Below are 8263 nucleotides of genomic sequence, written 5' to 3' on the forward strand. Positions count from 1 at the left end.
TACAGGGCTGGTGCAAGGGTTTCTGACACCCTAGGCGAAACCTCATTTTGCCACCCCCCCCTTGGCTCTACCCCTGACTCCACCCCCTTTTCCCTGTCCATGTAAACCCCACCTTTTTAATGAAGCGCCCATCAAATGCAGCCTCACCAGCCGCCATCAATGCAGCCTACCAGCGCCCATCAAATGCAGCCTACTAGTGCCCATCAATTAATGTTTGCTTACTTCCATTAATTTGGGAGTCGGGACACAGACACAGTCCTCCGCCACCGCTGCTCCTCTGACACTATGTGCGAACGGTGTGCGGCTGCCTGCTGATGCTGAGACTTAGTTGCTTGCTGTTGAGAGAAAAGAGTAGGAAAACCAGTGCCTGGGCGCCCTAGGCAGCAGGGCGCCCTAGGCGACTGCCTAGTTTGCCTAGTGTTAGCACCGGCCCTGCATCCATAGGGGGAACGCATGGAGGAATGTGTGATAGCCATTTACATTTTTGGTAAACATCTTTTATCCATCTGTACATCTCTACTGAACTGACATTGCCGACATCGCTTTAACATTTTTGGTAAATGTCTTCTGCTGCCATATCTTTAAACTTCTATATTTAATGCTAACTCTAAACCAGCCCCACTGCAATAGCAATATTACTGGTGATTGATTCTCAACCCCATTTGGCTGAGTGATCAAGAGAGGTAATTAGCTTTACGACCCTAGCCTGTGTCTGTAGCTGGTCTGGTCTTGGCCATCTCCTCTCTCATATTCAGGTGTCTCAAATCAGACCCAATAATGATCAACTGAGAAAAGCATGCCTGCTTAGTCCCCCTATAAATTTAAAGCATCCTATGGGGTGGCGCAGACAGGGGCAAGGCGCAGACATCATGGCTCTGTCCTGAGTGGCTCTGTCACGAGTGATGCGCAGTTTCACCGACGCAGTTTAACGAAAGCAGAATAACTAAAGCTGGATGAAGATACAACAAGACCTCTGCTCCACTCTGCAAGACAACAAGCAAACCAGCTTTTGACATTTATTTTATATAAAGTCAGTTTCCCTCTCTCTATCCACTAACATGCTCCTTATTCTTTTCCTTCTCACATTGGTGTCTTCTATCCTCAAATTATCTTTACTCTACCCCTCCTTTCTTCCCTGCAGCATGCACATATCACCCTCACTCCTACCCTCTTTCTACTATGGCACCCATCATCTCCTGCATTTTCTGCATCCACATGCTGACATAAACACCAGGGCCACTAGACACGTGCGCTCATGCACATCACACCTTTCTTGCCCTCCTCCTTCTCCTAGTCTCAGGTGACATTTCTCCTAATCCTGGTCCGCCATTTTCCAACTGCAAGCCACATATCCAATACCCCTCCCCCTCTGGCAACCACCGCAATCCACTCAGTTTAATTTCTATCCCTCTGCTTCCTCAAAGCAGCCCCCCAATCTCATGCGCCCTTTGGAACGCCTGCTCCATCTGTAACAAGCTAACATCTGTACATGACCTCTTCATCTCTCATGGCTTTAACATACTCGCCATAACAGAAACTTGGCTTCAAAATTTTGACTCAGCTTCTCCTGCTGCCCTCTCCCATGGTGGTCTCCATTGGACTCACTCCCCCAGACCCAACAGACAGAAAGGAGGTGGAGTTGGCTTCCTTCTATCCCCACAAAGCACCTTCCAAGTCCTTCCTGTCCCTCCCTCTCTATCTCTCTCTTCTTTCGAGATGCACTGTATTCGTCTGTTTTCTCCCATTTCGCTGAGGATTGCAGCAATTTATCGGCCTCTTGGGCCGGTATCGCGCTTTCTTCATGACTTTGCTGCCTGGCTACCCTACTTTCTCTCCTCTGAAATACCCACTATCATTCTTGGTGACTTCAACATTCTTGTCAATGATAACAGCCCAACTACAGCTAAACTTCTTGACTTAACCTCATCTTTTGACCTAACCCAATGGACACATACTTCCACTCACTCCAATGGTAATACCCTTGACCTTGTATTCTCCCATCTCTGCAACCCTGGCAACCTCACCAACACCCCTTTTCCTCTTTCTGATCACAACCTCATTACTTTCACTGTATCCTTGCCTCCAACCACCCATCCCTCCAAGCAGCAAACAATTACTTGTAGAAACCTTCGCCACTTTAACCCTTCTCTTCTCTATTCTGCTACGGACAGTAGTTCGCGCAAACTATCAGTCCGTTCACAAGTTCTGGTGCGAACCGAACTGGGGGGTGTCCGGCTCATCCCTAATCACTACAGGAGTGAGCTCTCAAACCCTGGGCTTAGAACAACTACATCAGAAGGAAAGCACATGTGAGGGGGTTTGAATGAGGGAAAGAGCTCACTTCTATGATGATGAAGGTGAACAGTAACAGCTGGACCTCTCTTAGCAATGTCCTGGGAGTTTTCCAGTCAGGCTTTATGAGGTACGTAAATGGCCTACACCTATAGCAAGGGCATTATTCAATTTTGGTCAAAGCTACACAGTTTGTTTTTATCTGTAGACGTTTCTTACTTGAATAGGCATTTTTTTTTGGTAAAGGTAAACTAACCCTTTAACCATGTTCCTTTAGTCCATCGCCAACATCCAGTGCAATTAAACCACACCTACTCTTTGCCGGGGCGCTCTGTGTGCTGCATCTTTTCACATTTTCCTCTTTACAGGGGAGTTTTATAACATCAGTGGGCCTGTGTGCATTGCTTAACCAGTTCCGGACCAGCTGATGCAGTTATACTGTGGTAGGTTGGCACTGCTGCGTGAAGCGTTGTAGCCATACGTCGCACACGGCCTCCTGGGGGGTGCGCGAGTGTGCCCCCTTGGCGACCGTGATGATCGGATTAGATCCAGAACCGATCAATCCCCAGGCCAGTGGTATCTGGCCTGGACCTGGTGATCGCTCCTGGCAAATTAAATCCTTCCCCTGCATGTGTAAGTGTAAACATAGCAGAGGAAGTGATGTCATCTCCCCTTGTGGAACTCTTTTCCGTTCCAGAGAGAGGAGAGAGAACATCTCACAGTAAGTGCACCAACACTACACTGACACCAGTTCACGTAGGTACACTTGCCACCCCCCGATCACCCCCCCAGTTAACCTCTTCACCCCCTGTCACTGTGTCACCCAGTGCAGTGTTCATATTTTTTTATGACTGTACTGGTGTCACTGTACACTAATTAGCGTTAGGGTAATTAGTATTAGGCCCAGATAGGTCTAGGGACCCCCCCTGACCCCCCTAATAAAGGTTTGATCTCCCCCTGTCACCAGTGATCACTGTATTAGTGTCGCGGGTGAAGCTAGTTAGCCCTCAGTGATCACCATTTGGTTGACCTCTGGAGAGAACATCATCCTCTAGCAAAAGACTTTACGCATTATTCTCATCCCCATCAATCTCAATTCAGAATTGACCATGTCTTTATGCAACACAAGCACCTTCCCCTAGTGCTCTCAGTGGACATTTTAACAGTGCCATGGTCAGACCATGATCCAGTGTAACTTACCTGTCGCTTTTTACTTTGCAGGCCTCAACACTCTCCATGGGTCATGAATGGCTCATTACTGTCTATTAAGGAGATAAACTGTCCTCCAACAAAAATTTAAGGACTACTTTGACTTCATTACTGGGTCAGGTTTCATCTCCTGTTACCCTATGGGAGGCTTATAAGTCAGTCCTACGAAGTCATATTATACAATTAGCAGCAAGACGTAAGAAAGAGCGTTTACAAAAACAACACCAACTGGAAGCTAGACTAGAACCGGTCTTGGAACAATTCAAACAGAACCCTTCCCCTCCTAACCGTAAGCTACTAGACCAAGCTCGTACTGAACTAGACCTTTGTCTGACAGATTCAGCGGAACAGACACTTTGGTGGACTCTGCAAAAATGGTACGCAAAGGCTAACAAGCCTGACACAATGTTGGCGAGGCGACTCCGTACCTTTGCTCTAAAGCATTCTCCCATCACCTTGAGTACCAGGCACAATGTTCTCACCAGCAACCCTGTTCGGGTATTAGAAGAATTTAGACATCATCTCACCTCTCTGTACGCTTCATCTGCCCAGACAAATGACCAGGCTATAGCTCACTTTTTGGGGAACCTATCCCTCCAAAAGCTCTCCCGGCCCATAGAAAACTTATAGATAATCCCATCTCGGAATCGGAAATTATACAATGTATCAAGGACCTAAAATTAGGCAAAGGGCCTGGCCCTGATGGCTGCTCTGCTCTCTTTTATAAAAAGATTGCAGGAATCAAACTCCACATCTGGCAACCTTATATAACAGAGTACGAGTGAGAGATACCTTTTCTTCCTCCCTCCTGACAGCGAACATTGTTATGATCCCTAAACCCTATGATCCCTAAGATAAGGACCTACACAGCTGGGCAAACTACTGACCTATTGTCATGGTTATGCAATAGAGTTTGTTTGTCAGCTTACCTGTCTCCATGTGTTCATGTCCTAAGACCAGCTGTCTCTCACCTGACTGCTTTTATTAACTGTCCTCTAGCATGGCTCCACCCCAGCTCCTATCAGAGAACTCTATATTAACCTTTGCACTGCAGGTCAGACCTACTGATCAACCTTTGTGTGTTTGGCTTCCTGTTCCTGCCTGTCGTGTGCTCTACGTTTATTTCTGTTACCGACCTTGGCATGTTCTATACTATTTGTCTACTCGTGACCCTGACCTTTTGGCGTGTCCCTGACTATCCCTGTTTGCCTGTGACCCTGAACCTTGGCATGTACTCTGTTGTCCTTGTCTGTTTGTGGCCCTGACCTTGGCTTACTCCTTTACTATCCTTATCCTTCTGTTGCCTACTGTGGGTGTGAGCCAGGGGACCCTGGGGGTCGCGACCTGGAGCCAGTTGCAGCCCAGTCCATCCTCACCACCAGAGGCTCTGGTGAACACCTGCTGGCTCTTAGACTCCGCGCCCCAGGGAATCCTACGCTATAACCCCGCTGGGATCCGTGTTGGTGTTCCAGCGGCCCTGCATTCCTTATACCCGGACTCCCATCCGCAGCAGATAGCCGTAGGGTCCACTGCCTTGTGGTGCACTCCTGATCCCAACGGTGTGCATCTGTCACCTAGCCTCAAGGTGACTTGACACCTATCTCCTTGATCAATATAGATTTAAACATCTTCACAAAGATTTTAGCAAACAGGTTAAATTCTTTTCTAGCTCCTCTCATCAAAAAAGACCAGGTAGGCTTCGTTCCAAAACGTAAGGCAGCAGATGCCATCCGCCAAGTCCTGCAACTACTTCACATAGCTAAAGGCAGATCTTTAGAGATGATGCTTTTGTCATTAGATAAAACTAAGGCCTTTGATGCGCTCTCATGGCCCTACTTAACTGCAGTGGATGGCGGCTCTGTATAGTATACCCAAAGCTAAACTTAGGTATCATGGGTTTGAGTCCTCAGTCTTCCCTATTTTCAGGGGCACTAGGCAGGGCTGCCCTCTCTCCCCACTTTTGTTTATCTCAGCCATACAGCCTCTGGCAGAGGCAATCCGCAGTAATCTGGACGTGAAGGGTGTGGACTGCCCACAAGATTACTTTGTTTGCGGATGACATTCTACTATCCCTGACATCTCCTTGCCTTTCTTTACCCAACTTGATGAAGACTCTAGATTATTTTGCTTATCTTTCCAGGCTTCATGTTAATCCTGACAAATCTAGGGCGCTATAGGTGACCCTTTCATTGCAGTCTCAGGATGCATTGCGGCAATCCTTCCCATTTCAATGGCCGGAGTCAATAAACAAATACTATTTAATCGCAGGATAAATTGTGGCCTCTCAGTTCCTAATCTCCACGCTTATTATGTTGCAGCTAATCTAACATCTATCTCCTTCATACATGAGACCCAACACCTTCGATATGATAGATTCACATTCTATACCTTTGTCATCTTTACCTTGGCTCCCTCCTTCCTCCCACCCAAAAGGTATAAGCCCATCTTTATCACACACCCTTCACCTCTGGGATTCAATTAAGTACCCGGCAGGCTTGATCTCACCTCATTTACCCCTCCTACGCTTCCTAAATTGCCCGTTATTTTCTCCTGGTATGGACAGCCCCGGCCAGTTTGGTTGGTGGACAGATCACGGGTTTTCAGATGTTCACTCCCTACTTACCCCAGTTAGAATTATAACCTTTGAAGCCCTTTGTTCCTCACATGAATTAGCGCTGCAGGAACACCACCGATACCTTCAACTACATCATTTTCTTCAGAGACTCCTTAGGTCCCACTCAACACATTACCTTCTTTCAGCCTTCGAGGGTATATGCAGGTCATGCCCACACTCCATGGGTATTATCTCCTTGATATACTGTTCAATTACATCCTCTAGGAAACCTCCGAGGCGCCCTTTCCAACAACATTGGGAACCCGAACTGTCAGTGAGGCTGGAACCGGCAGATTGGCAGATTATGCTTCAAGCTGCTTCAAAGAGTTCCAGAAATGTTGTCACTCTAGAAAATGCCTATAATGTTATTTATCAATGGTACTATACACCTGCACGTCTGGCACAAATAATGCCCTAAAATTCGCCAGACGATGTCTCATATCTGGTGGTACTGCCCCACGGTGGCTAGACTATGGATATGGGTTTACGTACTTTTACGAACATTACTTCATTCAGATGTAAAGAAAAAGCCCTGCGAGGCACTTCTTTTTAAACCTATAGAATCCTTATTACGAGTAGAACACAAGCTGGCAACGCATCTCTTTGTCGCAACCAAATTAACTATAGGAAAAGCCTGGAAAACTCCTGCACTCAGTTTTGAAGTAGTGAAAAACCGCATGAACAATATTATGGTCAATGAAAAGTTAACAGCAATACTTTGACTCCCACGACCAGTTCCTGTGAGTCTGACAACCCTGGATATCCTACGCTCACCCATCACGCTTTGACCAAACAGTATTGGCACTATGATACTTTCAGAAACGTTGCCATTTGAGACCACCCTATCCTTCTTTTCCTTTTTATCTTCTTTTCTTTCCTGACTTTGACATTCTCACCCTTCTCCTCTTTAGCTAAAGAAGTCCTCCTTACACTACATCTTCTTCAATATCACAGCAGACTGACAACCTTACGACTTAGCACCTAAGAGGGGATAATAATCTAGTCTCTCTCGCTGTAGTTTTGAGGCTTGGTCACCTCCAACTCCTCTGTTTACTTTTGTTACTGTTTCTACAGATTGTTAAGTCCTTTTTCAAGGTACACTCGAACTGTATCTTAAAGTGATTGTAAAGGATCTTTTTTTTTTCTTTAAATAGCAAACATGTCATACTTACCTCCACTGTGTGGCCCGTTTTGCAAAGAGTGGCCCCGATCGTCCATTTCTGGGGTCCCCGGCGGCTCTCGCGGCTCCTCTCCGCATCAGATAATACCCTAGGAGAAGTGCTCTCCTGAGGGTTCCCTTGTGGGCGCGCTCCCAAGTCATTTATTCAACGTCCATAGCCGCCGAATGTATGACTCGGCCTGTAGTATATTAGGAACAGAACAACAGGAACGGTCTGCAGTGAGATCTAGCTAAACTGGATACAGTACTAAATATACTGCAGCTAACTGAATGAACTGCCTGTCTGTAGTATATTAGGAAGAGAACAGGAACGGTCTGCATTGAGATCTAGCTGCACAGGATACAGTACTGAATATACTGCAGCTAACTCAATGAACTTGCCTGCCTGTAGTATATTAGGAACAGAACAACAGGAACGGTCTGCAGCGAGATCTAGCTAAACTGGATACAGTACTGAATATACTGCAGCTAACTGAATGAACTGCCTGTCTGTAGTATATTAGGAACAGAACAACAGGAATGGTCTGCAGCGAGATCTAGCTGCACAGGATACAGTACTGAATATACTTCAGCTAACTGAACAGCATGCCTGTAGCATATTGGGAAGAGAACAACAGGAACAGTCTGCAGCGAGGTCTAGCTGCACAGGATACAGTACTGAATATACTGCAGCTAACTGAATGAACTTGCCAGCCTGTAGTATATTAGGAACAGAACAACAGGAACAGTCTGCAGTGAGATCTAGTTAAACTGGATACAGTACTGAATATACTGCAGCTAACTGAATGAACTGCCTGCTTGTAGTATATTAGGAAGAGAACAGGAACGGTCTGCAGCGAGATCTAGCTGCAAAGGATAAAGTACTGAATATACTGCAACTAAATGAACAGAATTACTGTAGCATATTAGGAAGAGAACAGCAGGAACAGTCTGCAATGAGATCTAGCTGCACAGGATACAGTACTGAA

Source organism: Aquarana catesbeiana, linkage group LG05 (genome assembly GCF_042186555.1).
Source record: "Aquarana catesbeiana isolate 2022-GZ linkage group LG05, ASM4218655v1, whole genome shotgun sequence".
Taxonomy (NCBI): Eukaryota; Metazoa; Chordata; class Amphibia; order Anura; family Ranidae; genus Aquarana; species Aquarana catesbeiana.